This window comes from Microtus pennsylvanicus, chromosome 1 (genome assembly GCF_037038515.1).
Source record: "Microtus pennsylvanicus isolate mMicPen1 chromosome 1, mMicPen1.hap1, whole genome shotgun sequence".
Taxonomy (NCBI): domain Eukaryota; kingdom Metazoa; phylum Chordata; class Mammalia; order Rodentia; family Cricetidae; genus Microtus; species Microtus pennsylvanicus.
The window spans coordinates 151,900,271-151,907,589 of NC_134579.1; the positions used below are offsets into that span (position 1 = coordinate 151,900,271).

At 38.2% G+C, this 7,319-nt stretch overlaps 1 pseudogene; it reads right to left on the minus strand.

Moving 5' to 3' along the window:
• Positions 1 to 401: 401 nt before the first annotated feature.
• LOC142858470 (leukocyte immunoglobulin-like receptor subfamily B member 4A) lies at positions 402 to 2,067 on the minus strand (annotated as a pseudogene).
• Positions 2,068 to 7,319: the final 5,252 nt, after the last annotated feature.

Genomic DNA, 7,319 nt, shown 5'->3' on the forward strand with positions numbered 1-7,319 from the left:
AATAGACCTTAATGACATAAGAAAACATGCTAATCAAGCCATTGGAAATAAGTCTGTAAACAGTGCTCCTCTTTGCCTTCAGCTTTACTTCCTTCTTGAGTGCCTGCTCCTCTTCATGATGGACTGTAAGCTGTAAGACTGAGTACACTCTGTACTCCTTAAGGAGTTGATGTTTTATCATAACAATAGAAACCTAACTACTAGCACAGATATCTGATCATGTCATCAGCTCTGTGTCCCTCAAACCCTCCTGCTTCTGCTGAATTCCAGTGAGTCATGGAGGGAAATCATTGCATCAGGGGATGCTGGTGAGAAAAAATTCTGTTGGGCTGAATAGTTTCCTTACTCTTTCTCTAGAGATGTTCTTAGATGTTTCTTAATATATACCAAGAAAGGATGAATTAAGGGTCATTACCTGAGATAAGGATGTCAAGGGGATTGTTTGATGTTGACCACACCTGGGGTACATTCCTAAAATAGACTTAGCATCTGAATGTTCCACTGTGGTTGGCAGTCACAGAGCCCAGAACAAAATGAGCTTAGAATGACATCTTTGCATGCTGCTGTGAGTCCAGGGTTCATGAGTGTAGTAGCATTTCAATTGTAATTTAATAAATAAGGGCTGTCTGAAGATCTGAGAGTAAAACAGTCCCACTAGTAAGCCTTACAGACCAGATTATGGTAACATACACCTTTAATCACAGTAGCCACAATGATATGCACCTTTAATCCCAGTAGATACCCTAGTTGCCATAGAAACTGGATGGTGTATGCCTTTAATGATGATGGTGCACACCTTTAACCCCAGCCCTAGAAGGGATTATAAAACGGGAGGAAACAGCTCTCAACAGACAGTCTCATTCTGTGATTATGGGTGGCAAGATCTCCATTTCAGACTGAGGTTGAGGTAAGAGCCAGTGGCTGGTTAATTTGTTTTTCAGATCTTCAGGTTGAACCCCAACTTCTGACCCTGTGTTTTTATTAATCGTGATTCACCTAATTGTGCTTCGCATGAAAGGTTGTGCTTTCCTTCCTGGATCAGAATGAATTTGCCAAATCCCATCAATGAACTACACTGCGTTATTATGGACTCTCCCTAGGTCACAGCAAGGATAGGTTCCTATGACACAAGAGGTAGTATGTGAAATGAACTTAAGCTATCCACATTGTCTTGCAGTTTGGCTCTGATAGAAGTACCCCCAGAGAGTAGAACTCTGGGGGGAGGGCACATACTGGGACACCTTAGTGTGCACTCACCTGTTAGCACCAGTTCTAAGGTGTTACTGTGTTCAAGTGTTACTCACCTGTTAGCACCAGCTAGGATGTTACTGTGACAGGCCCTTATAAGAACACTTATATATCCCCACATAGTCATTTGACACGTGTTCCATGTAGAACTTAGCCTTGTTCCTACCTTCAAGACAGCTATCTGTACCAAGGATCTAAGCTTCCCTCTTTATGCAGACCCCCAGGAACTGACAGCAAATAATCATAGACATATGTTGGGCAATCACAGAGTCTGGCTAAGTCCAGATATGGGTTTGGGGAGGATTCCTACAACTATATCAAAGGCTGAGTCCCAGTACAATTCTCCCCCAGACCCCAGCTCTTAGCATAGAGTACTTGTGGGTATCACAGCATTATCCATAAATACCTTTCTCCTCCTACATTGTGAATATTTGACCCAGAGGACAACAAAAGTGATGTCTGTTCTTCAGAGTGAAGAATAAAATCATGAGATGGATAGAGACATTCAGACCTGGAAGAAATTTCCCTCTGAGATCTTTCTCCCACTTGATAATTCAGCTAGATTCCCTGAGGTCTCCATATGGAATCCAACCTAGTTTGGATTAGGGTCCCTTAAATACTCAAGTGTCTATTCCTACTCTTCATATCTTACCAAAGCAAAGAAACAATCTAAGTATGGGGATCGTGATGAGTCTTGTAAGGTTGTGCTCCTTGGGAAGTCTGGCCATGTTCTGTAGAACCAGTTGAGGTCAGGTCCTTCCCATCATAATTTCTCCATACCAGCTCTATTAGCAGAAGGCACAATTCTCTTTTGTACATAGTGTACTTTAATAAGTACTAAGATCTACAATGAGTCTCTAGACAAAAATGTTTTTTTCTGTTCCTTACAATTTTCAACATTTTATGTGTTTTCCAAGGAAACCAACATTCACATGTAAAGAAGTTTTAATTCACAAAGAGTAACAATTTCAGACCACAAATGTGCATATCTTATGTCAGTCAAAATCATCACAGTGATTTTAAACAAGACACGTTATAATGTTAAGACCTGAGGCCAGCCTTTTGTCTGCAGGGTCCTTGGACCTCCAGAAGTCCCTGTCCCTGTGCTGAGGACAACCACTGAGACTGGTGAGCGGGTGCCATCCCGGGGTGAGGCGGACTGTCTGGTCCGAGTTTGGTCTGGAAAAGGAGCACAGGACACCTTCAACTCCTGCTGTAGGGGCTTCTTTGTTCCACACAATCCTGCCTCCCCCAAGCCTGCCCTATTGTGTGCAAGGTCCTTGGTCCAGGAACAGTTTCTGCTCCTGAACTGAGGCTATCCACCCAGAGGGGTGACTGTGTACCTGCCTGGCCGGAGGGGAGTGCAGGACACCTCCAGATCCTGCTGCAGGGGCTTCTTTGTTCTACACAACCCTCCCCTCCACCCAAGTTCACCCTTTTGTCTGCAGGGTTCTTGGACCACCAAGAGTCCCTGTCCCTGTGCCGAGGACAACCATCCAGATAACCTGCCCTATTGTCTGCAAGGTCCTTGGTCAAGGAACAGTTCCTGCTCAAGCACAGAAGAGATCCACCCAGAGTGAGCCACATGACAACACCAGATTCCAGGGGTCACACAACAAGAAGACTTGAACACCTTATTCCAGAAGAAAAAGAAGAAGAAGAAGAAGAAGAAGAAGAAGAAGAAGAAGAAGAAGAAGAAGAAGAAGAGGAAATCGACTTTAAACGTAACATTATGAAAATAATAGAGGACCTTAAACAGTGAAAAACTGCTGTAAAAAAATGGAGAAGACACAGAAAAAATAACCAGAGTTATCAACAACTGGTCATTAATATCACTTAATATCAATAGACTCAATTCACCTATAAAAAGGCACAGGTTAAGAGAATGGATACAAAATCAGGATCCAACATTATGCTGTTTACAAGAAATACACGTCAAACTCAAAGACAAACACTATCTCAGAGTAAAGGGTTGGGAAAAAAATTTCTAATCAAATGGACCAAAGAAACAAGTGGGTGTGGATATATTAATATCTAACAAAAGTGATTTCAAACTAAAATCAATCAGAAGAGATGGAGAAGACAGGATGAAGTCTCAATCCTGAATATCTATGCCCCTAATATAAAAACACCCACACATGTAAAAAAATTATTACTAGAATTTAAAGCATACAACAAACACCACACTCTAATGGTGGATGATTTCAACACTCCTCTCTCACCAATGGACAGGTCAACCAGACAGAAACTTAACAGAGAAATAAGAGAACTAACAGATGTAATGAACCAAATGGACTTAACAGACATCTATAGAACATTCCACCCAAACAGAAAAGAATATACCTTCTTCTCAGCATCACATGGAACCTTATCAAAAATTGACCACATAATCGGTAACAAAGCAAACATCCATAGATACAAAGAAATTGTAGTAACCACCTGTGTACTATCAGATAACCATGGAAAGAAGTTAGAATTCAACAGCAATTCTACCTCCAGAAAGCCTACAAACTCATTGAAACTGAACAGACAATTACTGACCCACCCCTGGGTCAAGGAAGAAATAAAGAAAGAAATTAAAGTCTTCCTTAAATTCAATGAAAATAAAGACACATCATACCCAAACCTATGGGACACTATGAAAGCAGTGCTAAGAAAAAAGTTCATAGAACTAAGTGCCCACATAAAGAAAATTGAGAAAGCACACATTAAAGACTTAACAGCATACCTGAAAGCTCTAGAAAAAAAAGAAGCAGATTCACGCAGGAGGAATAGAAGACTGGAAATAATCAAACTGAGGGCTGAAATCAAAAAAAAAAAAAAAAAGAAAGAAAAAGAAACAAAAAGCAATCCAAAGAATCAACGAAACAAAAAGCTGGTTCTTGGAGAAAATGAACAAGATTGACAAACCCTTATCCAAACTAATCAAAAGGCAGAGAGAGAACACACAAATTAACAAGATTGGAAATGAAAAGCGGGACATAACCAAAGACACAGAGAAAATTCAGAGAATCGTTAGGTCTTACTACAAAAGCCTGTATGCCACAAAATTGGAAAATATTAAAGAAATAGACACTTTTTAAGATAAGTATCATATACCAAAATTAAATAAAGATGAGGTGAACAATTTAAATAGACCTGTGAGTGACGGGGAATTACAAGCTGTCATCAGAAACCTCCCTACCAAAAAAAAAAAAAGCCTAGGACCAGATGGTTCCAATGTAGAATTCTACCAGAACTTCCAAGAAGAGCTAATACCTATACTCCTTAACATGTCTCACAAAATAGAAACAGAAGAGTCATTGCCAAACTTTTTTTATGAAGCTACAGTTACCCTGAAAACAAAACCACAAAAAGACTAAACCAAGAAAGAGAATTACAGACCAATCTCCTCATGAACATCTATGCAAAAATTCTCAATAAAATAATGGTAAACCAAATCCAAGAACACATCCAAAAAAATTATACATTATGATTAAGTAGACTTTATCCCAGAGAGGCAGGGCTGGTTCAACATAAAAAAATCTAACAATGTAATCCATCATAAACTGAAGGGAAAAAATATGATCATTTCATTAGATGTTGAAAAGCCAGTGACAAAAATCAACACCCCTTTATGATAAAAGTCTTGGAGGGATTAGGGATCCAAGGTTCATTCCTAAATATAATAAAAGCAGTATACAGTAAACCAATAGCTAACATCAAATTAAATAGAGAGAAACTCAAAGCTATTCCAGTAAAATCAGGGACAAGACAAGGCTGTGACTCTCTCCATACCTCTTCAATATAGGGCTTGAAGTTCTAGCAATAGCAATAAGACAGCATAAGGAAATCAAGGGGATTCAAATTGGAAAGGAAGAAGTCAAACTTTATTTGCAGATGATATGATAGTGTACATAAGCGACCCCAAAAACTCTACCAAGGAACTCCTACAACTGATAAACACCTTTTGTAATGTAGCAGTATACAAGATCAACTCCAAAAACTCAGTTGCCCTCCTATACACAAAAAACAAAGAAGCAGAGAGGGAAATCAAAGAAACATCACCTTTAATGATAGCCAAAAATAGCATAAAGTATATTGGGGTAACTCTAACCATGGAAGTGAAAGATCTATTTGACAAGAACTTTAAGTCTTTGAAGAAAAAAATTCAAGAGGATAGCAGAATATGGAAGGATCTCCCATGCTCTTGGATTGGGAGGATCATCATATTAAAAATGGCAATTCTACCAAAATCAGTCTATAGATTCAGTGCAATCCCCATCAAAATCCCAACAAAATTCTTCACATACCTTGAGAGAACAATAATCAACTTTATATGGAAAAACAAAAAACCCAGGATAGTCAAAACAATTATATACAATAAAAGTCAATACCTATATAACTTAAATGTAAGACTTCATATTAAAATATTAACCAATCTTTAAACAACTGCACAATAAATGAGGACAATGACCTCAAAATGTACACAATGTATTGTTATGGGAGGCCACTTGTTTGTTCCCAGTTGCTCAGCCCTGATATAACCACACAAAAACTGTATTAATTAAATCACTACTTGTCCCATTAGTTATAGCTTCTTATTGGCTCATATATCAATTTAACCCATTTCTATTAATCTGTGTATCGTCATGAGGCTGTGGCTTACCAGGTAAAGTTCAGCATCTGTTTATGGCAAGGCTATATGGGTTCTCACTGCCTCCACTTTCTTTCTCCCAGCATTCAGCTTACTTTCCATGCCTACCTCTGTTCTGCCCTGCTATGGGCTCAGGCCAGCTTTCTTTATTCATTAATGGCAATCACAGCATACAGAGTGATATAGATATGAATAATTTGCATTGGTATGGAACTTGGTTTCTTGATACAAATTTAAAGTACATTTTGTTAAAGATATTGTGATTGTGTAGTTCATTTTTAAAATGTTATGGTTAATCAAGAAATATAGGTTAATAGAGAGTCATCTATAATAGTCAAGATTGTAGTCATGTTAGTTAGGTTTTCTAAATATAAAGAGATATATTTCAGTTAGTTAGTTATTCTTCAAACATTTCAGAGACCTTCAGAATATGTCATTTAAAATGTCTTAAAACTTAGGACTTTTCATGACAGTGAGACACATCCACTCCTGCCAGCACCAATTACTTTGAGAGGAAGATTGGCATCAAAGAGGCTCCTTAGCCATTTGGGCAAGAAACTGCTCTTGCCTGAACTACTAAACTGGACACACAGTACTTGCAAAAAATGACTACTAAATTTGCCTAAAGGTGACATGATCCTTCAGGGTTCCTGCTTCATAAAAGACTCTGCAAGACATTCTGCAAGATACAAAAAGAAAGTTACTAAACTGCCTTTAAAATCTCCTGCTTTGTAAAAAAGTCTGCTATATACTATGGGCCTAAAGGCCAAAGATAAATGCCCCAATTGTACAAAAAAATCTTTGGGTGATTGTCCAGGCAAGGAGATGTCTCTGTCAATTCCAGAGTTTTGAAAGTTGCTTACAACACATTTCTTGTTTATTTTGGTAATATTATATTTTTCTGGAGCCTTTAATAAAATTAAAAAATAGGTATAGTTATAATTTTCCTTAGTTATAAAAATAAAGTAAATAAAATATTATAACTGTAATTCTTGCTTGATCGCTGTTATATGTAATTTTACTATGTTAGAGTTAAAAACTTTCCTTTAAATTTTAAACAGAAAAGGGGAGGTGATGTGGGAGACCCCTCTGTGTGTTGCTTATATTGGTTAATAAATAAAGAAACTGCCTTGGCCTGATAGGGCAAAACACAGGCGAAGAAGACAGAACTGAATTCTGGAAGGAAAAAAGCAGAGTCAGAGAGACACCATGGAGCCACCAGAGACACGCTGGGAATTTTACCCAAAGCCACTGCTACATGGAAATATACAGATTAATAAAAACAGGTTAAATTATGATGTAAGAATTAGCAAATAAGAAACTAGAGCTAATGGGCCAAGCAAAGATTTAATTAATACAGTTTCTGTGTGATTATTTTGGGGCTAAGCTATCCAGGCAAATGGGACAAACCAGAGGGCCCCTCCTGCAACAACAG